This window comes from Aythya ferina, assembly GCF_964211825.1.
Source record: "Aythya ferina genome assembly, chromosome: 4".
Taxonomy (NCBI): domain Eukaryota; kingdom Metazoa; phylum Chordata; class Aves; order Anseriformes; family Anatidae; genus Aythya; species Aythya ferina.
The window spans coordinates 39,951,099-39,977,679 of record NC_140300.1 but is presented as its reverse complement, the minus strand read 5'-3'; the positions used below and the strand labels follow the sequence as shown (position 1 = coordinate 39,977,679).

The window sequence follows — 26,581 nt, the reverse complement described above, 5'->3', positions numbered from 1 at the left end:
ACTTTAAATCATACTTGGATAGCTATTTGTTACTTACTCTTTTGCTGGAATGTATGGTAAGGTGTTTGGAGACAACTGCTGTACAAATACAATTGACATTATTATTCTTCCAAGATTTGTAATCTATGAAGAAATTGTTGTTTCAGCTGGAAATCCCTCATATCTGGTGATGTGAGGATAATTTTTTCCTCACTTCTTTGAATGTCAGGTCCCCAGCTGGCAATAGCTGTGAAGGAACTGGCTGAACTGGGAAAGGACAGTTTTTGTCTCTGGAAGGTCCTTTCTTTCTAGAAAAATAGAAAATATTAACTTAAACAGCATAGGATTTTTTTTTTCCTATTTTTTTCTCTGATTTTAGTAGTTAACTTGGTCAACAGATTGTCATTTCCCAAGATGTCATTTAAGCTGCTGATCAAAATACAGGTCTTTGATGCATGAAATACCTGTCTGAGCTCACCGCAGTTCAGGTTGTCTTAATCATCCCCAAGGAGAGTTTAATGCTGTTGGGTCCTCTAGCAGAGGGAAAAGATGGAAACAGGAATAGAAGTGTCTCCTTGAGTGTTTTATCTTCAGTTCAGGGGTACAGCACTTGGATTGTTTTATTGTCTGCCTTTTGTGGGCAAATAGAGGACAGGTATCTTTTCATAACCATTAAGATAAATAATGACTAAACCCAAGAATAAATTCATGGAAATCTGTTTCTGAGCCAGATTTATGTGAAGTTTAATAAAGACAAAATATCATTTATACAGAAGCATACTGTCATTCCATGGGCCTAGGTCTAAAAAACACATGAAGGAAACAACAGCCTACACTGTTTCAACTGAAAGAATTTTTACAGATTTTTGTAGGGAGAATACAAATTTCAGTTAAATTTTACAGAGAGACCAATAGAATTTATTTATTTCCTGTACAAATTTTCCATGTAGAGAAAGAAGGAATTACTTTGGGGAAAAAAGGTAAAAAAAAAAAAAAAAAAAAAAAAAAAATCTATCAAATAATTTTGCTAATTTGTGTGTAAGGCTTAATATTGTGTTAAGAAAAGGAAACTGCAACTGGATTATACCAAAAAAGCTATGATATCTGATATTAGGATAATGCTGCCTCTCCCCAGAATTTAAATATGAAGTATCCCTCTGTGTGTCCCAGATGCTGTCAGATCCTGTGTAAAGAGGGGAAGTTAAACAAGGACCTCAATAGACAGAGAAGCGTAGGCCTTCCCAATGGAATCCAAACAAAACATTTTTGACTTTTACACCACAAAAGCACCACCATCTTCTTGCAATTACTTGAAGCTCACAAAGCTAAAAAGGGATTAAGTCAAAAGGGACCAAGTAAAATGCAGTAACTTGTTGACATTTGTATTCTCCTTGCTCCACTTGCTCAGGAGAACAGGCTGAAGAGACATCAAAATGCAGAAATCGCACAACACAGCAGGGATATACTTTCACATTTCTCTGATCAATGGTACCTGGGGTGCCAAGGTAATTCTGTTTTATCCATTGCATTGGTGCCCAAGACTAAACAAAGCAAAATTACAGACAGCTCTCTCCCTTCTGTGTGAGTATACATACAGTAATTGTGTGTCTGTATATGAAATATATTCATCTGACACTGGTTTTAATAAGAACTTACGTTGTACTTTCTGGGAGGAGGGGAGAGCTGGAAGAAGAAAAGGAGGGTTCTTCACGCTATGTAATTTTACATATTTCTACATGTATGTCTAAACCTCCCTATTTAGGAGCTATTTCTATTTGGTGGTAACAAAAGAAAAGAAGAAAGCTGCCAAACTTGGAAAGTTAAGTACCTAAAATTAGGTGCTGTGAATACTTCCCTAGCCCCTATTTAAATACATAATTTTTGAAAAGCGCTGTGCACCTGCCTGCTTCCACTGACAATTTACAGTTTGCTACCTAGCTGATGGTTGCTTACCTACCATGGCTAACAGCCATTGCAAAGGGAGCTTCTGAAACCTTGCCCCTTTTTTGATATTTAAATGCAGAGCTAGAAGACTTCACACAAAGGAGCTTCAGAAAAACAGGTCCAGAGGTGGATTAAGCACTGTAAATGTATATCACATGTGTCACATACAAATGTAAGACTTGAGATGTGTATGTATTATATATCCCTGCCTATATAAATGCATTGTTTAAAATTGGTGTCTTTGAAAGGAGATTTCATGAAATAGTGTTATGTTTAGGGTGAAGGTGAAGTTCAGTTATCCCTCCTTGCAGCAGACTGCTACCTGAACTCTCTGAGAAGAGCTGTTTTAAATTTGGAAGAATAAGGTAGTTACTCTTGAACATAAATAACATACAGTCTAGCATGTGAATCTATTTGTAGAATAAAAGTAAAGTTAAAACTTAGACATTAGAAAGGGCTAGGCAGCCAGTGGACCTGAAGAAGACAGCTTGCTGGTTCTACAATCTGCAAAACCCCAGGCAGTGTGGTTGGAGCAAAAAGGTGACTCTGGCTTCTCTTCCAGGATGAAAATCGGTCACATCTTGCACAATCTCTTTCATGTAGCAGAGGAGTTGACAAAATGCAGGTAGGAACATTGGAAAACTTATGAGCAGGAAACAAAGCCAGAAATGTTAGCTGCAGGAGCTCTTCATCTGCTGGTGAGAATGGCAGATCTTACCGTAGGGTGCTTACTTCATGTATGCTACTTAACACAAATACTTCATGGCTGGGCAGCTGCCAGAGCTGTTGAAGGTGCTATCACTGTAAGAGAAGGATTTAAGTGCTTTGATTTCCCTTCCTCCTTAGGATCAAGGTGGGGAAGGGTGTGAAAACTGTATTAGGTATTTTTGTGACAGTGAACATGAGGGACACGAGAAGACTTCTATGGAATCTGAATCATGAAGCTGACCTAGGTAGAAATTCCTTTTAGCAGTGGAGACCCACATGATCAGATACTGTGCAGTCACCAGTAGCTTTTGGTAGATGTATAAAAGAATGTGGTTTGTGAGCAGTTATCCATGGGACACTCACACCACTGGACTGAGAGTGAGTCAGATGGCCAAAGGCACTGCAAGGAGGATAGGAGGATTTTAAACTGGCTGCATAACTTCCCCTTTACTGCGTTTTTTTTTACTCAAACATATATATATATGTATATTTGAATTAATTAATTAGAAAATATATATATATATATTCTAATTGGTACAGGGGATACGGATACTTGTTTGGTACTCATACAAATGAGCAAGGAAATTCCTTCTATGTACTGAATATATAGAAAGGGCATTTTGTTTTCCAAGTCTGTGAAACTTGTTTGTGTGTAAAGTATCCTAAATATAGGCAACCTGCATTTTGACTGGCCTCCTAATAACCTGGGATCAACTGGTTATGTGTGTCACTCAGTGGTGGAAATGGTCCCAGTTTGGGGTATGCACTAGATTTTGTTATGAATGTTCATATTCCTACGCATTTCTGATGATTAGTTTGACATCCTGTAGGGGTGGTGCCCCGCTAGACCTTCTCTTCACAAACAGAAGGACTGGTGGAGGATGGGATTGTCGGGAGCTGTCTTGGGCAGAGTGACCACGAAATGGTGGAGTTCACTATTCTTGGCGAGGCTAGGAAGGGGACTAGTAAAACCTCTGTATTGGACTTTCGGAGGGCTGACTTTGAGCTGCTCAGGACACTAGTTGGTGGAGTCCCTTTGGAGGCGGTTCTGAAGGTCAGAGGAGTCCAGGAAGGCTGGGCGCTCTTCAAGAGGGAAATCTTAATGGCGCAGGAACGGTCTGTCCCCACGTGCCCAAAGACGAGCGGGCAGGGAAGAAGACCGGCCTGGCTCAACAGAGAATTGTGGCTTGATCTTAGGAGAAAAAAGAGGGTTTATAATCTTTGGAAAAGTGGGCAGGCCACTAGGGAGGACTTTAAGGATGTAGCGAGGCTGTGCAGGGACAAAATTAGGAAGGCCAAAGCTCATCTGGAGCTCAATCTGGCTACTGCCATTAAAGATAACAAAAAACGTTTCTATAAATACATAAACACAAAAAGGAGGACTAAGGAGAATCTCCATCCTTTACTGGATGCGGGGGGAAACTTAGTTACAAGAGATGAGGAAAAGGCGGAGGTGCTCAATGCCTTCTTTGCCTCAGTCTTTAGTGGCAATACTGGTTGTTCTCTGGATACTCAGTACCCTGAGCTGGTGGAAGGAGATGGGGAGCAGGATGTGGCCCTCACTATCCATGAAGAACTGTTTGGTGACCTGCTACGGCACTTAGATGTGCACAAGTCGATGGGGCCGGATGGGATCCACCCAAGGGTACTGAGAGAACTGGCAGAGGAGCTGGCCAAGCCACTGTCCATCATTTATCAGCAGTCCTGGCGATCGGGGGAGGTCCCAGTTGACTGGCGGCTAGCAAATATGACGCCCACCTACAAGAAGGGCCGGAGGGCAGACCCGGGAAACTACAGGCCTGTCAGTTTGACCTCAGTGCCAGGGAAGCTCATGGAGCAGATCCTCCTGAGAGTCATCACGCAGCACTTGCAGGGCAAGCAGGCGATCAGGCCCAGTCAGCATGGGTTTATGAAAGGCAGATCCTGCTTGACGAACCTCATCTCCTTCTATGACAAAGTGACGCGCTGGGTGGATGAGGGAAAGGCTGTGGATGTGGTCTACCTTGACTTCAGCAAGGCTTTTGACACCGTCTCCCACAGCATTCTCCTCAAGAAACTGGCTGCTCTTGGCCTGGACTGGCGCACGCTTCGTTGGGTTAGAAACTGGCAGGATAGCCGGGCCCAAAGAGTCATGGTGAATGGAGCCAAGTCCAGTTGGAGGCCAGTCACTAGTGGCGTCCCCCAGGGCTCGGTGCTGGGGCCGGTCCTCTTTAATATCTTCATCGATGATCTGGACGAGGGCATTGAGTGCACCCTCAGTAAGTTTGCAGATGACACCAAGTTAGGTGTGTGTGTCGATCTGCTTGAGGGTAGGAAAGCTCTGCAGGAGGATCTGGATAGGCTGGACCGATGGGCTGAGGTCAACTGCATGAAGTTCAACAAGGCCAAGTGCCGGGTCCTTCACCTGGGGCGCAATAACCCCAAGCAGAGCTACAGGCTGGGAGATGAGTGGTTGGAGAGCTGCCAGGCAGAGAAGGACCTGGGAGTGATGGTGGATAGTCGGCTGAATATGAGCCAGCAGTGTGCTCAGGTGGCCAAGAAGGCAAGCAGCATCCTGGCTTGTATCAGGAACAGTGTGACCAGCAGGGCTAGGGAGGTGATCGTCCCCCTGTACTCAGCTCTGGTGAGGCCGCACCTCGAGTACTGTGTTCAGTTTTGGGCCCCTCGTTACAAGAAGGACATCGAGGTGCTTGAGCGGGTGCAGAGAAGGGCGACGAAGCTGGTGAGGGGCCTGGAGAACAAGTCCTACGAGGAGCGGCTGAGGGAGCTGGGCTTATTCAGCCTGGAGAAAAGGAGGCTCAGGGGTGACCTTATTGCTCTCTACAGATACCTTAAAGGAGGCTGTAGCGAGGTGGGGGTTGGTCTGTTCTCCCACGTGCCTGGTGACAGGATGAGGGGGAATGAGCTTAAGTTGAGCCAGGGGAGTTTTAGGTTAGATGTTAGGAAGAACTTCTTTACTGAAAGGGTTGTGAGGCATTGGAACAGGCTGCCCAGGGAAGTGGTGGAGTCACCATCCCTGGAGGTCTTTAAAAGATGTTTAGATGTAGAGCTTAGGGATATGGTTTAGTGGGGACTGCTAGCGTTAGGTCAGAGGTTGGACTCGATGATCTTGAGGTCTCTTCCAACCTAGAAATTCTGTGATTCTGTGGTTCTGTGAGTTAATTGTGTGAAAATAGCTGCTGAAGTTCAGGGCTGCAGTTCTGCTTGGTATTCTGTTCCTGCCACATGAGTTCCTACACTCCACCATCTCATGGTTGCTGCAGCCAAGGCTGCCCTCAACCTTCACCGCTTCAACCAGCCCCTCCTGGTTAGTGAGGAGCGCTCCTCTCCTAGTTGGCACGTCCACCATTTGCATCAGGAAGTTATCATCAAGACACTGAAGGAACCTCCTGGACTGCAGATGGCTGGCTGAGTAGGCCTTCCAGCAAACGTCAGGGTAGTTAAAATCCCCCATAATAAGCAGGGCCTGTGTTCATGAGGCCGCTATCAGCTTCCTGCAGAAGGCCTCAACTTCTTCATCCTTATCTTCTGGTGGCCTGTAATAGACACCCACAACAGTATCCCCCATGCCAGCCTGCCCCTTAATTCTCACCCACAGACTCTCAACTTGCTCCTCCCTTCTTCCTCAACATCTTACTTGATGTCAATGTACTTACAACTTACTTACTTTGCTGTCTTGCATGTAACACGAGCACATGGCTGAGCGTTATGACCTTGGGTGTTTCAGCCTAGCCCTGTGTTGGTGTCCCAGGCTGCCTGGTCTTAGGCTGCAAGTAACCACGGATGTCAAATGCCCTTTATTTTCATTACATCTTGCGTGCGACTTCGTGTTTATGGAGAAAACAATGTCTGCCAGTGAGGACAGGGATGGGGGTGGTGAGCAGCATGACGCACAGACCTGTAGGAGGAAGAGCCGCCGCCCCGGCAGCTACCATTTGCATGGCAATGAGCACAAACTCCGGCTTAAGGCCCATCAGTAAACAAATAAACAAGTGCAGCTTCAGGCCTCAGGTACGGCAGTAACCTGCTGCACCCAAATCCACCTCCGTGTTTGCTCAGCATGAGTCAGAGGCCGCCACTCCAGTGAGGCTTTGCCAATCTTTTATTTCTGCCCACACAGGGGGAGAGTTTCATACACAAGTGCTTGTAGAGGCACATACAGCCTGCAGCCTTGAGTAACATGGGATCAGGAGCCTTAGGCAGGCTGTCTACTTCCCCAGGTCAGTTAAACAACACGCTTAGAGATTTCTGTCAGACGCGTGACTCTTTGCAGAGCTGTCTCCTGCTGCCACTCTCACCTGGGGGTTGGCTGCCCACAGAGAGCTTGCGGAGCTCCGTGTGAGTAAATGTGCCGCTCCTCCCAAGGTACGTGGCCACGTGCTCTAGGAACAAGGCTTAGGGGTAGCGTTTCACAGGTTTTCTGCTTTTTCATGTGATGTTTTTCTTTTGCCAGTGGAACGGAGAGGAAAATTTTCAGGGTAGTGGTGGGAACCTGAAATGTGCGTCTGCCAAACACAGCACACGGATGTGGATCTTCTTCCTGTCCCACAGCACTGCACCTTCCTACCCCTACCAGTAGTGATGCTCCATTCAGCAACCTGGCAACTTTGCTGCTAGCTTGACCTCTACTTCTTTGTTGGTAGATAGATAAATTTCTAACCATCTCCTCTGTTTTTTCACATTTCTCTTCCCCCCCCCCCCCCCCCCCCCCCATTTTCTCTCCTTTTCTTGATTTGTTCATGGAGTGAAGTAAGAAAAATTGCTCCCATTGCAAGTGGACTTAAAGAGAAGGTGAAGAATAAGCTTCATAATGGAGAGAGTGTTCAAGGAAAACTGAGGAAATGGGAAGAGACGTTTGGTTAGAAAAGGGGAATAGAAAGTGGCTCAGCAGGGCTGGAAACAGCCTGGATTTGAGCGTGGAATAAACGAACAGTCAGATGGGGGAGAAGTATTTCCTCCCCATTACAGTGGAACAGACTACAAGCTGCATATGTAGTTGCTATCATATGGAGGCTGACATTTTAAACATTTTACCTGTTTTTTTTTTTTTTTTTTTTTTTTTTTTTTTTTTTTTTTGGTGTGTGTGTATTTGTAGATATGCTGGCAAAAATAGAAATGACACCTTAGCAACTTGTGTATTGAAGATTTACCTTATCCTTTCAACGGATAGTAGAAAGCAAGCAACTATGAGATCCTGGTGGGTCTCCAAGCCCACTCACAGTCCACAGTGTGTGAAGAACAGAGGGGTTTTTCATGCTTGTGTTCTTTTATTCAATGGTCTCTCTGCAGTTAGGAAAACAGACACAACAGGCAAAAGTACAGCTGGCACACAGCACAATAAATGACTAATTTTCACTCAGCAAAGTTCTCTAAATGCTGCTATGTGCCAGACTCTGTGGAGCCATTTCTAAGATCTCAGAAGAAAGATTAAAACCGTCTCAAATACACAGAATTGACAGGAAAGTAAACTTTTCTATGGAAGGGACACAGGAAGCCAGATGGTGAGTGTTGCACAAAGCCAAACAAATCCAGTCTCTGAATTCCTAAGGAGTATAAACCTCTGCAGAGAAATTAAATTTCTCTGAAGGAAAGTGAACTTTATGCAAATTCACACTCTGTCATAATTCTGTCATGCAGAACAAAGATCTTGTAATTTCCCAAAGTTGTCCTTTCCTTACCCTTCTGAAAACGTGTTCAAAAGCATAACATAAGCAGCGTCTTCACTGAAGCAAACTGGTAAGGAGAGGGAACAATTATACTTAGCAAAGGGGAATCAATTGGTAGTTAACTGTGTTCCTATTATTATGGGTTGAAATAATTCTGTATCCACACAAACGTTCATCTTTTGTTGCTGCTTTTTACAGTCCTGTTACAGTTGTATTATGATGCAGCCAGCTCTTAAAAGGAGAATGTGATGGATGGTCTGTGGCTTGAATTCACAGAATTTCAAATATGTTCATACATGCTTAAGAAGAAATTGATCGGGGTATATTAATACACACGTTATTTAAATTCCTTGACCAGTGAGCAGCAGTAATAAAGTTTAATAAGATGTTGGCTTGCATAAAGTGGGCTGTAAGTCTAAGAGTGTTATGCTGTCACTTCACAGAACTCATTTTGTCTTCATCTGACATTTATTGCCCAACTTAGTTCACTCTATTTTGAAGAAAGATGTACTAAAATTGTAGAGCATGTGTCCTAGAGCATCTACATGACAAACAGAGTGGAAGGATTTATGTATGAGGAAAAGGATTATACAAGTTTAGAGGGCTGTGAAGAAACCATCTGTAGGGACATAACTGACATAAAGGTAGAGGGATTATAAACTTAAGATGTTGTGTTTAAATATTTGTTATTACATTCTGATTTTAGCTTAGCATCTAGGACCCCATGATGGTCTTTTCTATGCATGGAATGGCACACTCTGAGAAGATTAGCGAAACAGAGTGGAAGTTGGGAGAATGAATTAGCTGTAAGCGATTTGAGTTGTTCTAATCACACACAACTAAAGTGGCAATTATCTTTATCTGCTTCCTAGTCTATATATTAAAGTTCATTTCTCAGTCTTAAATTAGAATTGACTGTAAAAGAAAAAGTAGCTTTTTTTTTTTTTTTTTTTTTTTTCCTGGGCAAAATAGAATCGGCTGGTAGGCTAAAAATTAGCAGATCAGGGGATAGAAACAAATATTATTCACCTTATTTGAGGCTGTGGCCTTAATTATAGAAAGTAACTTTTTTATCCTTTGAGTTGGGAACCTGGAACAGACCTTCTGTGGTGTTTCAGGTCAGTTTCACCCCTTTCTGGCACAAGTTGCTCAGGGAAAAGTTAGGTTTGGCAGTGGATGGCCAGGCAGTCAGCTAACTGTGCCAGGCTTGACGGGTACTTGATCTGACCATGTTGATATGTAATTATGATCAATAAACCCCAGATAGTACTGCCTCTGTTTTGATGGACTGATAATTTCTGTAATGCTAGATTTGCATTGACCTTGGACTGGAGAGGTTTTGCTCACTGGCACTGTTATATCACCATTGTATCTTCTCACCCTTGCTTATGCTATCTCTGTGAAGGACTCCTAGTGAATGCCCAGAAACCTGGCATATAAATGCACTCATCTCCTCTGAGTAGCAACAAAAGCAGGATAACTTTCTTTCCTTGTCTATCTTTAAGTGTAGAAATGTAACATTTTGGATTAAATGTTTACAACCTTTCTGGGTGGCTGTTTTTTAAAAAATAGCCATGGAATATTGCTGAGAGGATACAGTTCTTCAAAAGATTTTCATTCGGGGATACCAAAGACATTTCTGTTTCCCCCTCTTAAAACATTACATAGGAATGATAAAAGGATAAAGGAGGTACTATGATGAAAAATTGTTGCATGTTTTTGTTAGACCTGAAGGTTTTATGTTTTAAGGTATGTGCCGAGGTATTTTCCAATGTCTGTAGTTTTCACTGTCATCAGCTGAATAAAGCTTAAGAAAGTTGCTCTGAGTATTAGATATAGTATAAAGGAACATTCAAGAGAAACTGGTGGATTGAATGAAAGAATTTATCAGGAAAAAAATTGAGGTAGTTGTGATTCTTTGTTCCTGGTTTGAGAAAACATTGTCACTGTTTTGGTATCTTTTACCATTAGCACAGAAGCGCATGTTTATCACCCCAGATGATGAAATTTGCAGTGAAGCCAGCAACTAATGATGAGTGATGAGAAGCGATTAAAAGGGCAACCCAAAATATTTATAGTTCATTGGTGCTGCTGCACAGTGATTGGTAAGTAGTTAATGCTTGTGAAATAGAGCTGCAATTAGTCTGCAGCAGGTGACCTCCAGCTGTAAACAGCTTTGTGCAGAAGAGACTTCAAGAAAAGCTCTTTCAGACCTCTTCAGAAGAACCTGGATCTGACTTTCCTTTCTTCAGTTATATTGGGGGTGTTCTTGATTTATAGCTGGGCAGGCAGGTGCTGAATCAAATACAGGGTGCTGCAGACCCAGCCCAGGGCCTGGGGCTCTCAGCAGCAGCTCAGGTTCTCTTCATCAGCTAGAGAAACTAATGGAGCATGGGTTAATGGCTGTGTAACCAGGTGTGAGGAGAGGTGTGGAGAACCCCTAACTTTTTTTGCTTAGCTTGTTACTTAGCTTTTGGGAAAGGTCTTCTGTGAGGCAGCTGGTGGATGTGTTACTGACAATTTTCAGAAGTTTATTAACAAGTAAGTCAGACCTCCTTAGAAGTTTTACCTCCTTTCCTTTCTTGTTCCTTTGCCATTTATGAAATGACATGAAAATTGATGAAGTTGAGAAATAGGTGTTGCCTAAGGGTAAGCATGTATGGAAGGAAAACAAATTTCAATAGCGTCCCTGGAGGTGATACTGATGTACAGTGGAGAAAATCAACTATTTCCTCACAATCCATAAGCTTTGTGAGAACACTCGCTTCCTTTGTTTAGGAGGAATAATGGGAATGGGAGCAATCCTGATGGGGAAATACTCAGTTGTCATCATTTGATTTACTCATTCTGTATGCATGATCTGTCCTCCACATGGGAGCTTCTCACACATCAGACCTGATGGACCTCAGGTTTCTTTTTGTAAGAACTGGCATTGTGTTAGTGCTGCAGTAATAGATTGTTTTCCCGCTGCCTTTTGCAACAAAGTGCTTTTCTCCTTTCTACTCTTCTGTATAAGTCTAAAATTAAAATAGCTGGAACAGATTAGCTGAGATTAGTGAGAAGGATTTAGTGACACATCTTCTGTGATACAGAAAGCAAAAATGGATTAACCAAATGGCTTCCTCCAGGGCCTCGCTCCTGCGATTCTGCAACGCGGAAAACGTGCAAAACACAAAATAACAGTAGAATAGAAGGCCAAGGCTTTGTGAGGCAAAATTGTTGTATAAAACAAGTCTACAGTCACTAATAAAATATTGTAATCTGTAGAAACTACAATAAAAAATAGCTACAGTAAAATAATTGTGTTTGATTGATTTCAGAGACACTTATTACTTGCTCTGTGGGTGTTTTGTCACATGTAATATAAGATGGACTTCCACAGAGAAATCTCCTGGTGGGAACGAATTGTTCAGCCTTAGAGACCTGTTAAAACTTTTCAGTTGTTTTGTTACTCGAATCTTTTAAGTGCCTTCTCTGTGGAATTGCTCACTACTTCCTTTGGGAGTTTTTATCAACTCTCAGAGCAACATTTTAAAACCAGGGGAAAATGCTCTTTTTTGAGCAGCTCTTGTTTTGTTCCTTTTTGTAGAAAAATCTTTTTGATAACCTGGATCCCAGTATCTCTGTTATGTGCATTTTATCATTAGTCATTAGGAGATATAGGCTATGTACATAGTTCTTCCAATAGCCTGTTGAATTCCTTTGACTGCATCCAAGCTCAACATGTTACAAAATCAAGAAAATGGATGCATTTAGTCAACTTAAGAAATAAGAGAAACAAGTCAGAACTGATCCAGAGTACTTTTCAGAAAATACCTGGTGTGTTACCTAACAGAAAAGTAAACTCACTTAGAAATTAAAGGTACGAGGTCTGGAAGTGAGAAGCGGAACACATCTCACAGCTGTACAAGAGCTTTAATGCTTATCTCATACAGAACAATCAATGAACATTTATCACCAGTTAAGCCAGCAAAGTAAAACAGAAAAACTTATGAGTAGGTGACCTTTGTAGCTTGTATGATGTCTTTTATTTGGAAATCTCAGAGGACTATAAGCACTGATGAACAATGCATATAGCACAGGTACAAGGAAATATTTTCACTTGGAACTCACAGGATTTATCACAACTTGTCCAGTCAGATGAGAAATGAGCAATATAATTTAAGTCTCTGGGTTTCCAGTCATATTTTTACTACAGTGCCATGTTTTCTTTCTGTCCAATTTAATATAGGGTTCTCTTTCTGTAGTCTTGGATAAGCTTTTTCCTTAAGCTAGTTTGTACCTACACAAAATAAGAAAGAAGATGTGGAGTTCCTGAAAGAAAGACCTCTTTAACATGAACTATTTGAGCCTGTGTTAATAAAACCCTACTTTGGAATGGAATTGTCTTCCCTTGGTTGATGGAGAGGTGTACCAGATCAGTGAAATCATCCCATTAAAGGTTTAATCCTCCATAGAAAAAAGGATTGGGTGGGGATTTATGTTTTGGGCTATGAATCACAAATAATTAAATTGAAACTACTGAGGTTGCTTTACACTGTAATATGGGGCAACCGTGAGTGGCAAACTCCATTCCCTTTCTCAGGATCTCTTTATCTGAGTTTTGGGATCAGAGAAATCATAAAACAGAAGGAGCGGACAGTGTGAAAATACTTCTGAAGTTGAAAGACAAAGCAAAAATAACAAGAAAGCCTCAGGATTCATTCAGAACTTTCTATAGGGTGACTTTTTACTTTTTGTTATTATCTGCTTAGAAACACTTTGGCTATCTCCTCTAGCAAAATAAAAAAAAGAAAAAGAAAAAAGTTAAATTCTGAAGAGAGTGATCATTTGAACTTTGTCCGCGTACCAGTTTTCAAGGGTGGTATTGCAGCTAGACCTGAGTTAGAGCACACTTATAAGTCTCCCATAACACTTGGGGAATACTGGTTATAGCACTTAACAAATCAAGGCAGCACCTCTCTGCCACGCTCTCTGGGATCAGCTGAGACTTGCTGAGTGAAGTGTGCCCCTTGCATTCATTCCTTCCTCTTCCAAACAATGCCTTTAATTGCTTGTGCACTGCTTTTAGCTCTTATTCCTCCTCTTTTCACACTAACCAGTCCTTCTCAAAGAGGATGGTGTGTTTTGAAATGTACCCTGAAGCTTGCTCGGCTTAAGACTTACACTGCTATCTCTGTATAAAGACCCCAAAAGGTATTTTTTCAGCGTTAGCTTTACAAGTTTATAGTGGTGCCTGTAATGAAAAGAAAAATGAGTTCTTGAGGCAGTTATGCTGCTGAATCTGTGCAAGAAAAGCTAAGGAGAAGGTAGACCAGGCTGGATAAGGCCTTCCCAAAGACAGGCTTGGGGTTGAGGATTCAGGGAGGCTGACATGCAGAGGGCTGAAGGATCTGCTGCTGTACAAGGCTGCCAGGCCCATCCTACTGCATGCTGAAAATCGGGAGGTTTGGTCTCATCTGCTACCTTCAGGTAAAATGGAGTCATAACCACCTAAGGCTAGCCCAGCTGAGAGCACTCCATTTTCCTGGTGAAGATTGATGTCCAGTTTTTTTTTTTTTTTTTTTTTTTCCTTTCAGTTGTGGTTATTCTTGATAGCCATCGCCCTAGAGTTGATTTTTTAGGAGCAAGATTCTCCTTGTCATTGTCCCAGATCTTAGAGGGGAGAGTCTGTATTGCTATTCTCAGTTCTTTGGATAAATAACGTCAAGGTACTGAATGTATTTACGAAAATTGTCTTATGGCAGTGCTTGTAGTAATTGAAACAATCAGGTTTCACACTGGAAAACAAGATCTTCAGGAAACATTTACATATTAGTACATGCACATTTGCTTGTGTGTGTTTGCAACCTGTGACCTGAAGAAACAAGAGGAAAATGTAGTTTAAGCATTTTGGTATGGGGAAGGGCACTCAAGTGAGGTTGGCCAGGTTCTAGACTCTGAATTCTCAGTGATACAAAGGAGAACAAACCATGAAGAAAAGAAGTACACATTGCTTTTGCTTAAACTAAATTTTGACTTTGCTTGGGTTGATCAGTCTGCATTCAAGGTGTGATGGAGCCCTTCAAACTCTGGATGAGATCTGCTGAAATATGGCGAAGCAGCAAATTTCCAGTAGCCCTGTGGGGCCTTCCAAGTGCCTGCATCGCGGCTTTGCAGAGTCAGGGCTTTGGTACAGAGCAAGCAGCTGCTCTGTGGGCGCTGATGTGCGTGGGTATTTACAGCATAACATGCAAAACTGGATGGAATGGCTGAAGTGGGTAGTCTGTCCCTCTATTTCCCTTTTAAATTTTGTTAGCAATAAGCTCTAAATGTCATTAGTTTTGGTCAGAAGTTGTGTTACATTACAATGTTTCTGAGGCTGGAATACAGTTTTGAAAAGGGTTTGAAAATGTGTGTACCGAGGCTCCAACTTGGTCAGGCATTTTTTTAAGGATTTTTTTTTTTTTTTTTTTTTTTCTGTTTGAAGTGAATGTTTGACGAGTCATATCAAAACAGGAGCTGGTTCCTTAATCTGGTGTTGTTCACAGATACCAATAATGCTTATATGCTACTGCTGAAGCTGTAATAAATGTTATGTATTGAGTACAGCTATGTTAAGATGAACAATTTGCAAAAAAACCACAAAGATAAACTGTGTTTTTCCGTTTTCCACTGTGACAAACGTATTCCACTCTTGCTTCATGATAGCATTTAAAACAAACAGAAATCAGCAACAGAGCCTATCAAAGCTCACTGATCTTTATTTGAGGTTATGTCGAGCTTTTGCATTATGCTTTCCTTGGGGGCTGAGCATAGGCACATTTCTAAAGCTGCATAAATATGAAAAAGGAATATGTACATATATTAATGAAAATGCCTGTTATAATTTGCCAGAAAACTCTGTGACAGTTTTAGTGGACCTAATTCAATCTGGTAGAGAGGAGTAGGCAGTGAATAAACAAAGATATTTTTGAAACTTTAAGCAATAAAAACAGTGTATTAAATAAAGCCTGTACCTATAAAAGATATATGCTGTCTTTATGTAGCTCAGTAGAACTAATCCTACAGCATTTTTTTTTTCCATTTTATTATTTAAAAAAATGAGATTAGCTCTGTGTGCTTATGATTGTTATGATGTGTTTAAATACACCAAAGACTGAATGGCAGCCACGTTCTGTACTTGAACAGCCTCAGCAGGTAGGGTCTTTGGATATGAAATGTTTTCACAGGTCTTATTATAGCATCTCTATTGCCTGTAATTAATTATCCCAAATGGCATTTAAAACCCCTTTGAACCAGTGATGAGTGACCGTTCACAGCATGCAGGTTCCAAATGCCAAGCGGATCTGATACGCTAAGCAGTCACAACGCAAACAGCAAGAAATATGTTTCTGGGAGATTTCCCGGCGGGGAGAAAAAAAAAGGTAGGGGAGTGGGGAGAAGTAATAGTCACTGTCACTTCATCTTCAACATCTGAAGTCTGCTGAAAGTGAGGATGATGGGGAGATTTGTTTTGGAAGGGCACTTCTGATCTGGACTCAAATGCTAAAACATGCATTAAGACTAGCTCAACCATAAAAAGGCTGTGCTAGCATACGAGATTCTAAGGGAAAAACTGAGAATATAAGTGAAGTGGAAGTTCATGACTGCTTATGTACGTTTTCTCTTGCTCTGTGAGGAGAAACAAATATTATGTCTAATTTGATGGTTGTTTTTACGTGCTTTTCATTTTAGTAATGTCGAACAGGTACTCATAGCTTGAGTGTAGTTCAGAGCTAGCACGAGATGTGCTTGCTTATATAAGAGGCCATCAGTGTGGAGGTGCGTGTTTGTCCTATCTGATACTTGGTGAAGAAGGTAACTATAAAAGATCAGAGGACGTTGTGAAAAGAAACTTAATTTGTAAAAATAAAAACAAATTTTAAGCAAACACTACTGGGCAATTACTTTATTTATTTATTTATTTATTTATTTATTTATTTTCAGAGCCAGCCTGTTTGTCTGTTTTCAGCTGCTTTTCTTGTGACAAAGTGAAAAGCTAGGAATGTGAAATCCTTCACTTCCTGCAGGGAATGAAGTATTTTTCAATGACTTCACTGGGCTCGGTATTGAACACTTATCCTCAAAAATAAGGGGTTTGGTGCTCTCTGAAAAAGTTTTATTTCAGAGAAACAATGTTTATATTACTGTATAACTACTTCAAAACTCTGGCATTGAAATCTAAATGTGAAATAGATTAAGATTCCATATGGACAGATGTTGATCAGCAAAATCCTCATACTACAGTAATACAGTACTACGGTATAATACAGTACTCTCCAATTAGTTTTGGAAATGAGTAATTGAGAAGTGTGTTTAACAGGATTTTCTTCAAGCAACCAGTTTATTTCAGTTGACACTGAATGGATAATTCTTTGTTTAACAGGGGTGACAATATCTCTTTTGTGGGACAGATTTTCTGATTAGACACACTAAGCTTCTTTAAACTGCAAGTAGAGGTAGCCTCTTAAGCTTTGAAAGTGGTTTAGTCTAGGTATTAAGCTCACTATTAAGCTACTTTATCAGTTTACGGTGCATAGGACATTTAAGACATACACTGTACGGCAAAGGATCGGATTAGGATTCTGGTGGTCGTGCATACCTTATATAGGAACTGAATCCACTCACAGATGATTACTGACCAGTGCTGGGGAGCTTGGCAGCTGTTAGCAAAAATTAATGCGATGCAAAAGGAAGAAGATAACTTCTATAGTTGATGATGTAAGGGAAGTTGAAGGCAGAAAAGTATAATCACTCATTTGACTAAGCAGTCTTGGTCTTAGAAGTCTTAGTCATGGCTACAGAAAGTCCCATGGTACTTTGATAGCTGGGAGCTGTTGTTGCCCAGTGCTCCAATTCTGCTGGTGAAAGTCAAAGTTTGCTAAATTTCTGCTCAGGACAGCAGCACTCTCCCTCTTCTCCCCTGCCTTTTCTGTTACTATCTGATTTATGCTTCTTGCTGCCTTTTATGTCAGAAGAGTTTGCATTTCGGGTATGAATCCTTCAAGCTTAGTTTTTTATAGCAGAAATTATATTAATGCATTGGAACAGATCTTTAGAAATGCCATCTCCAATCACGTATTAGGTCTAATGCTAAAGGAGATGCAGTTCCAATGGCATGCTACCTACTTTTGCCTGATTTACTGTCTTCTGAATCACCTCTGTGCCTACAGTAACCCAGGCTGGTGCTGCTTACCTAAAAGGCTGGGACACACTTAAGCGTGCACGTGGCATGTGAGTCTGCGTGCTGCTTTCTGTTTATTTGATTATGGCATGTGTGCTAAGGGAAAGGAGCCCATGTTCTTTGGGGATATGTGATTATACAGATCTGTACTACTAAGGGCAGAATTTTGCCCTCTTTGATCATTGCTTTTATTGATGGGCTTGCCACAAAGGTTAAAGGGAGCTTCTTGCTTTGAAAGCTTGGAAACAGCCCATCTGTCAAAGAAGAACCTTTATTTGTTAAAAGCTTTTCAAGCTTATAGACCTGGAAAAGCCCCAGTAAAATCAATGAAAAACTATCCAAGATAAACAGACTTACAGATGAATAAATGCTCACTACTATTTTTAGTCTGAGCTCACAAAATCTCTTTCTGACTGCCTGGCCTTTTTCTCTAATAAAACAGCTAATTCTCCAAATATTAATAGAGGTCTGTTGGCAGACTTGGGGCTTGCAGCTCTTCCTGAGCTTAAATAGAGGAACTGCAGTTAGATGAAACCTTTTCCAAATCGTTTTGTAAATACCTGTTGAGTAAAGTTCCAGTCCCACCAAAGTCTGTCCGCAAACTCCAGGCAGCGATGCATTAGAGAAATGGTTAGCAGCAGTGCAGCAAATGAAAGTGTTACTCTCTCATTCCTGTAGCCAGCAGGAAGGATTTCTGTACAAGCTGACATAAACAATCTCCTAATTTATTGGTGCAATTTTCCAGAGTGTTGAGCACTCAGAACTGCAGTAAAACATATGGTTTAAATGAAGCTTGGAAGGCCACGGGAAGAGAGGATGGAAAGTCTCTGGGACTATCAGACTTCTTACTCTGAAACCATGCTTTCTCATCTGCTTTATTGGTATGACAGTATTTAGATTTATGTGCCAAATGTGGGGAAAAACACCTTCCTAGGTTACATTTGCTAGATGTCACTCAGTTAAATGTTCTGCACTGAAGGTCCTCTCTGTTGTCTCCCAGGTGGCTCAGAGCAACAGAGTTCGGGGTGTTAGTTTGCTTCTTCATCTTGCTCTTGACCTGTGTATCAAAAAACATGGGCTTGTTTATGCGAGTATCTTCTTTAACTGCACTGCTTTGAAGTGGAGAAGCCCAGGCCTGCAGAACGCAGCCCCTAGCTGAGGCATACGGTCAGGAGTATACTCAGAAATTTGGCTTCCCTTTGAAGTGGGTATAACTTTGCCTCAAACAAGCTTATAACATAGCTGTGCTTACTGATTTGTCCCTTTGTACTGAAGCAGTTTGATGGTCCATTGATGGGCTGGTGTGACTTTCAGGAAGGGGGCCAGACTTCTGCTTTGTAACTCTCTTTGTAACATCTCCTGTAATGAGCAGCAAGACATCTGTGATGTGCAAGCACCATGAAGTTGCCCGTGTCTGCTAGAGGCCTTGAACTGCATGTGGCTAGGGCTTCTACCTGCTTGGGTAGAAGTCAGAAATACCTTTCTGGATTTGCCCAAACCTTCTGTGGCCTGCATCTGCATTCTTGTTGTGTGCAAAATGTCAGCTTATAGGGACTTTCTGGTTTTCACTTGTTCAGGAAAGAATTTTCTGGTTTGAAGTTCTTGGCCTGTGGCATTTGTCTGGGAAGTTGGCCAAGAGGAACAGAAGAGTGTGGAGCTGACATGATGCTTGCCTTGTGCCTCACACTAAAAAGCTTCTCTGCAACTTGCCATTTTGTGGAGTCTTCACCTCATAGTCTACACCCTGCTTTCATTAAACGACTGACTTCATGATATCTGAAGAGTGTTTGGATTTTTGACTAATAAACGCTTGCAGTACTTCTGGTTTGTACTTAATTCTGTGAAGACAATGCCCCAGCCCACCCTGTAATGACAGGTGACAGAGACGAGGACCAAGGGCCTAACTAACCTTGCTAGTGCTGGGCCCCAACAAGATAGCCTGCAGGGCTGTGGTGAGGCAGCAGGTGGGGACTGGTAGATCAAAGACCAAAGTGACAACTCTGGCACTGCTCTGCAGAGTTGGACAGGGGCTTGGCATGAAGCTCGGCAATGACCTTCGTCTCTGGAACAACATGAAGATAGCCTGGAAAAAAAGTAATATGGGTGGGAAATGTGCCTGATTGCCTGGAGCTGTGCTGTGGCTGGCGGCCCAAGCAAGGACCTGGAGCCCCAGACATTCATGCTGAAGCTGCCAACAGCCCTGTAGGGACTGTAAGTGAGCAAGCGTGACTGTGCCCACACTGTCTGTTTGGGAGTGCTTACAGCTAATACACGCTCTTGGTACTGGCATTGAGTGGTTGTCATCCTCTTGGACAAATGGGAGCAGATGGAATCAGCACAACTTTCTCCACGTAGCAGCTTCCTCCAATGCATGCTCAAAATTTCAGCCTTTGCAACTCTCCCCCACGCCCCCTTTTTTTTTTTCTTTTACTACATTCTAAAATACTCTCTTGTCAGTGTTTCCCTTTGCGTTTCTATCCCACTTCTCCCAGTGACTTTATTAGCTGGTGTTCCAACTGTCTTAGGCTCAGGAAAAGACTTCCTTAACAAAGATGTCTTTTGCTGAGCAGGAAACATTGTGCGAGCAGTCCGAAGCACCTGCTGCATGTTGATAGAGAGGGATAATAATCAGTACAAATTTGGTGAGGCTGCCCTCCAAGGTCTTGTACAAATTTGTGCATCCATAAATCCCAGTCATTTTCCTAAATGACTTTTAAATAAAAGTATATTTCATATTCTAAGAGAGGCTTTAGCAGAAATGTAATTCTCAAAGGCCTTTAAATATTAATCCCAAATCAGTTCAGACATTTGCTGTGAGCTGCTTTGCCTGCCGTAACTGCAGCAGAAGTAGGCTCTGCATTAAGCCCAGGTTGCTAACGTTTCTCCTCTGCCTTCCTCTGCTCTATTGTAACAGCCAGAAGCTCCATGCAGGGTAGCGCTGATGGTGTGAAGGAGGCCTAGTGCCTTCACAGACAATTTATAACTGAGTTCTGAGTGTGGGGTCTTATAGGGCAGGGTCACTTTTCTCCTGGCTGCTGGGTGTCCCACAGAGCCCCAGGAGCACCGTGGTGATGCATGTTTCTCCCGTGGTAATTACAGCTGGGTGTTGTCTTTGCTTGTGGTCTGGTTGAGAGGCTTAGTGTAAAGTAGGTATTTACAGATTAACTACTTTGGCAGAAACCCACTTGTTACTCTGAGGGAAAGCCCAACACACAGACAAGCCCCATGCAGTTTGTGTAGCTCTGTGGCATTTTTCTTTATCCTGTTGACAAAAGATGCTGGAATGTATTGACGAGAGAGCCATCTCTGTCCTGGCTGTATTTCGGTGAGGTGAGGTATACTTTGTGACCTAGACTATGCCAACAAAACTGGCTCTTGTGCTCACTGACCTCGATGATGTTCAGCCTCACTTTTCTGAGCTGTGAGGGCACCTGATCCCATTTTGCACATATACCTTTTCTTCTTGTGGTGTTTAAAAACAGGGCATGAGAGGGAGAGACGTATTCAGAACTTTTTATTGAGCTGCTTTGTTTCCATCATGTTTTGGGTGGCTTTGGGTCAGGAGGTGATGCAAGGACATTTCTGTCAAGACCAGCTGCTGAAAGACTGGTGTACAGTAAGGTACAGACTGAGCATTTAAAATACAAATTTGCTTGTTATTCTGCTGTACTTCCAGGTATGGATTAATTGTTGCAAATTCCTATGTTGCTTAATGTAAATATCTGCATTTTATGCAAGGCATTATTTTGATTTTTGGTAATGTATTACTAAACAACTGACAAGGTAAAACTGAAAGTTTTTTTCAGTAAACAGATTTTAGAACAAAGAAGAGTGGTGAGAAAAACATTCTGAGAACTTGTGAAGACCTTTTCCCTCCTTCAGTAACACCAGATCTTGTGGATGGAGTGTCACATCATGGTATGCTGGTTTGCAGGCAGGGAAGATGCTTTTCACAAACATACTTCTGAATTTGTAAAAACACTTAAGACAAAGAAAACCCTTTACTGAAGCACTAAAACCATAGAGAGAGGGATTCTGATGCAAGTCTTCAAAGGAAAAACACTGGGCTGCAGGCAACACAGTCGGAAGCACAACAAAAGACTTTTGAGGCTTAGCAAAGGCATGCAGGAGATGGGCTGGCTTGCCTGCCTGCATGGGGCTGGGAGAAAGAGTATTGGAACAAGATTAAAACATCGTTCTTAGTAGGATTTCTGCACAGTTTCCACAGCTGACTGGGAAGGCAGAACAGGCCCAGGCTATCAGCAGTTATCTCTTTCCCCAAGTGTTGCTGGGGTGGGAGAGTGGGAGGGTTGCTGCTGGGCTGGTGCATGCCTGGCTTTGCAGTTCTCCACAGCAGGATGCTTATAGGATTTCAAATATCTTCTCACAAATTCCTTACAACTACAAAAACACTTCTGCCTTCATTTAATACCTCTGGAATATATAATACAATGTAGATAGTAGTTTCTGTAATGCATAAATTGGAAGGTAACATGAGGAACCTTGCATCCATCCATAGTAGCAAAATAGATCACAAAACAAAGTACAGAACCTACTCTGAGGACTAGTGAAGCTGATTTTTTTTTTTTTTTTTTTTTTTTTTTATGCCCTAAACTACCAAAGCACTTTGTTTTGAGCAGTTTTAAACTTGGAGTCAGCAGAACAACTTGCTTGAAACTTTGCTTGGGCCCTGACCTGCACTTTTTTTTAGACAAAGGCAATGCATTGTCCTCAGGATGGGGTTATGTGTAGCGATGCTAGCATAGGGTTATGTCAGGATGATGCTTTCAAATTTGTACTTAAATTGTCTTCTTCTTGTAATAGACTTGTTACACAGATGCAAATTCTTAATCCTGCAACATGGTGCTAGTACTTCAAGTATTAAAATAGCTTGGCTTCTCTGGATAAGCATTAAAATGCATGTCAGTGAAAAGTTGTTGAAGCTTGTGACTAAAAACTACTTTCATCAGTGTGCTGGCATCATTCCTGATGCAAAGACCTCTGAGCTACTGTAGTGTGAGATATAACCCATGGTTCTAATCATGTATTGTCACTAGAAGTTCCTTGATACTTTTCTGAATAGCAATTTTATTATCTTTACTTACTTTTACTTTTTACTTTATTATTTATGTTTGAATAAAATCCAGTCTGGATAATTACATTCTAGCTACATGAAATATTGTGCCACCGTAGTTTCAGTTGGTAGCTCTTTCCAATAGTGTATGGTAGCCACTGTACATGATATTTTTCTGCAGCATTTAAATTTACTTTATCTGCTTCCATAAAGTTAAGGTCCATAATTTGTATGTGTCCATCATAACAAGCTGATGTGGTATTGAGGTCTATCAATAGGCAGTGCTGGGTGAAGTTGTGGTTTGTTGGGTTGAAGAAGGGGCTGGCTGATGAGAGACTGTGGGGTATGGAGCTTGTCCTATGACTTTTGTTGCCATGTCACAGCCTCCTTGCCTCCTTTGCCTCTTCTGAAATTAGTCATGATTAACACATCTGAAATTTAGTCACAAATCTGTGCAGATGTGCCTAAGAGGGAGTGGAGGGTTCTTTGTTTATCACCACTTCCCCAATTCAAGTTTTAGTCTTATGACTTGCTTCAGTACATCAGGTTGTGCAGTTAATTTATCCACATCCTGCCTCCACTGAAACTTCTGCAGCCCTGTTGAGGTGCCTCACATTCACAACTGACAGGAACAAGTGATGATTTCTGAAAATTGATGTTGAGTGTCTGTAGCTACTTCTTGAGTTTGCAAAATCAAAGGCCAGTATTGCGTCCACTATGGCGTGTGATTATTCAGAGAATGACAGGGTGATTTTGTGGTTTCATAACAGGAACCCACACTACTCCTTTTCTGTTTCCAAAAGAGTGATCATCTTATCTTAATTAGCTGAATGCATGGTAGCTCCAGACTGCTGGCGGTGTCTGGAAAGGGAAGAGAGAAATGATGCTTGCAGTGCTTAAAACAATATTGGAACCAATGAAAGCTGCTCTTGATGATTATATTGGTCTATAAACCAGCATATATTTGTGTATTGCACTCAGGTGCTGTTGTAGGTGTGAATTGTGAATTAAATTGTGAAGGGTACAGCCCTGATATCCTTGAAAGCAGCTGGAGCTGACCCAGCTGTCTGCCTGAGGGTGCCGGGCCAGCAGCGAGCTCCCTGCAGGGAAGGGAAGGCCCAACCTAGGGAATATCGTGGTGTCTGGTTTGCAGAGGCCTTGCAGGGCATCTAGGATGTTGTACTGGGATGCTTCTGGGGTGGCAGGGGTGCACAACTGTTGGCAGGCTGTGTCCCTTTGAGCTGAAGGCGGCCTTTCTAGGGACACAGCACACACTTAGCCCTGCACTGTGGCTGGGGCTCAGCCCCTGGCCTACTTGTAAACTGGCCTGTGCCTCACCAAGGTGTTTAAATAATTCCCCTGGGACCTGAAGGCCTCCCCACGTGCCTGCTCGCTAGTGTGACGTCTTGGCTGGGAGCATTCCCAAATCCATTTGGAGAGAGGACCTGGGTAAGAGAATGGGGGATTCATCCTTTTGCAAACATACCCAAAATGTACAACTGATGATGGGCATATAGCACCCACTGAAGGGGTATTTTAAGGAACATCCCAACCTTTGAACCAGCAAACCGTATTGACCGTAGAGGAGGTGAGGGTGCAGGGCAGTAGTGGGTTGAGGTGAAACCCTCTGCTCCTGGAAGCTGAGGGAGAGTTGTGTTCGGATCTTGTCGGTGTGAAGAATCCAGTGTTTTGTCATGTTAGCACCTTCTGGCATGGCATAATACATATATTTCAGCATTGAAGATAAGCCTTCAACGTCCTATAGCTTCAAAAACATTGGATTCTAAATTGGGTTTTGTTGGGCCTGGATTAATTCCTCAGAGTCTTCAGGCTGGCACGCCTCATCTAAACAGTCCCCTACTTTCTCCCAGCTTTGTATTTGCCCATGGCCTGCAATTCTGCTCCAACTCAGAAGGAAAATCAGATAAAATAACTGATTGAAAGATGGAAAAGGAGAAGTATAACCTGATTTTAAGGCAAAGATAAAAGAAAAGCCCATGAAAATGTATTTGAAATGTGTTCACACAAGGTCTCTAACTTCAGACTGTGCAAGAGCTTTGGCATTCAATGTTGCCTGTATTGGCAGAGAAAAAACAGCGAGAGAAGTGAAGACAAGTTGAAAAGATAAGCATTGAAGTGCCTCTGATGCAATTAAAACTGAAAAATGTGTATTACTTCTGTCACCCCACTGTATTCTACACGTCTTTGAAATTAAAATAACCAAAAAGTTATGTTACTTCACTTTCTCCTGTAATCTACCTTTAAGGAAAAGTGACCATGCTGTGTTGTGAGTCGGAGAGCAAGCTGTTCAGCAGCGTGGGTTACAGACGGTCACGCTTTTAACGCTCTCTGTCAAGTCCAGTCTATTTGTCACCCACTGAAGAGAAGATACCAGAATGCAGAAGGTGCAGTAATATCACAGCCTCGCTACATCAAGCCAGAAAATTTGTTTACTTGACACAAATATAGAATATGCTTCAGGTTCTGCTCCCTTGATGTACTCTGTTTGAGGATCCTCTCTTAGCTGAGTTACCAGCATCCCGTTTTTTCTTTTTTCTCCTTTAGCATCAGGCTCTTCAAAGTGCATTCTTTATCTTTCATTTCTTCAGGTGTAAATGAGAAATGTGATTTTTTTTTTCTTTTCTTTTTGGTGGGGCACTCCAACTAATACAGCTTTCATCTAGCACATTAAATGCACAGATTTCCACCCCTGCTTGCAGTGACCATTTGCCTGGTGTGGAGACACACCTCCAAAGCAGTTTCTTTAGTAATTGATTGTTTGGCTTCCAAGCAGTCTTTCTCATGTGGGAAAATAGCTGCACTTTCTAGCAGTTATAATTATGCTCTCAGAGAAGCCTGTCACCTTCAAAACAGTGGGAAGGTGGGTAGTGGGGCCAGCAGAGACATACACAATTAGCATGTACTCTGTTTCCTGGCCACTGCCTCCAGTGGCACTGTCAGCCCTTGATTGCTGTGTCCTCCTGGGGTTGAGGGTAACTCATGGAGGGGAGATGGTGGCTTGAAGTGAACAGAGGGCAGGTGAAAGGAGTTGGAGTGTAAGCATGCCAAAGCCAAGGGTGCAAGTGTTTTCCCCACAAATACAGAAGTGGATGGAAGAAGTAAGAGCACAGGTTATCAGAAACAAAATCTACTTCCTTGTAGATACAATTCCTTCCATCAGGGACCTTTTTATTCCCTGCTGTAGAAATATTGTCATCTCCTAGTTGTGCTGCTTTATTGCTGCCTCTGTCCAATTTGTTACTGGCCTGTGTGTCAGCTCAGGTTGAAATATTGAAGAGTGCCCCAGTGAGAGTACCTCTAGGTAGGAAAAACCTCATCACCCATGAACATGACAAGAATCAAACCAAAGTATTGTTATGTGTGGAAATAACCAGGCTAGATGATGCTGAAGTGGAACTTATTCTAGCAGTAGCTGGTATTTTCCCTCCCTTGAAGAAGCTGGGAGATCCCCTGAGCTTTATTTTGAAGTAGTCTTGCCATTTGCAGGAAAATCTTGGCGTGACTCACAGTTTGTGACCCCATGGCTTCCCAGTAGCTCTGGGGACTTGTTTTTCTGGGACTCCCAGACTGTGGTTACTTCTCAGACATCCCCTTGGAGGCAATTCCCACAGCACAAGGAGCCCTAAACAGCATTACAGGTCAAAGGGAGAACTTGAAGTCTTGTCATCTCCCCTGCTGCCTGCTTTCTCCTTTCTTTTTGTTTCGGGGCAAAGAATGAAAGTCAGAGAAGCAACAGGGTGCTATATGGATTTAGGGTGATCTGAACCTGCTTGAAATAAGAAGGAATTTGTTGGACATTTGAAATATGGTGGACGGGAAAGAGGTGTTTGGAGGAAAACTAGATTTCTTGTTTAATATGTCTATAACAGCAGTTCTAACAGGAGTGTTTTTCTAACTCAGAATTTATTTATTTATTTATTTATTTATTTTTTCCCATCTTGACTGTCTCTCATATGTGAAGAATTCTGGATTTTCAAGTTTGTT

General features: G+C 42.1%; 1 long non-coding RNA gene across 1 annotated transcript in view; it reads left to right on the top strand.

The window, feature by feature from the left end:
• Window positions 1-10,781: 10,781 nt before the first annotated feature.
• The window catches only part of LOC311435885, a 47,456-nt gene continuing 31,656 nt past the window's right edge, over window positions 10,782-26,581 (top strand). The window contains exon 1 of the long non-coding RNA XR_014692472.1: window positions 10,782-10,838. This is a non-coding gene — a long non-coding RNA (uncharacterized lncRNA). The remainder of the gene's footprint in view (window positions 10,839-26,581) is intronic.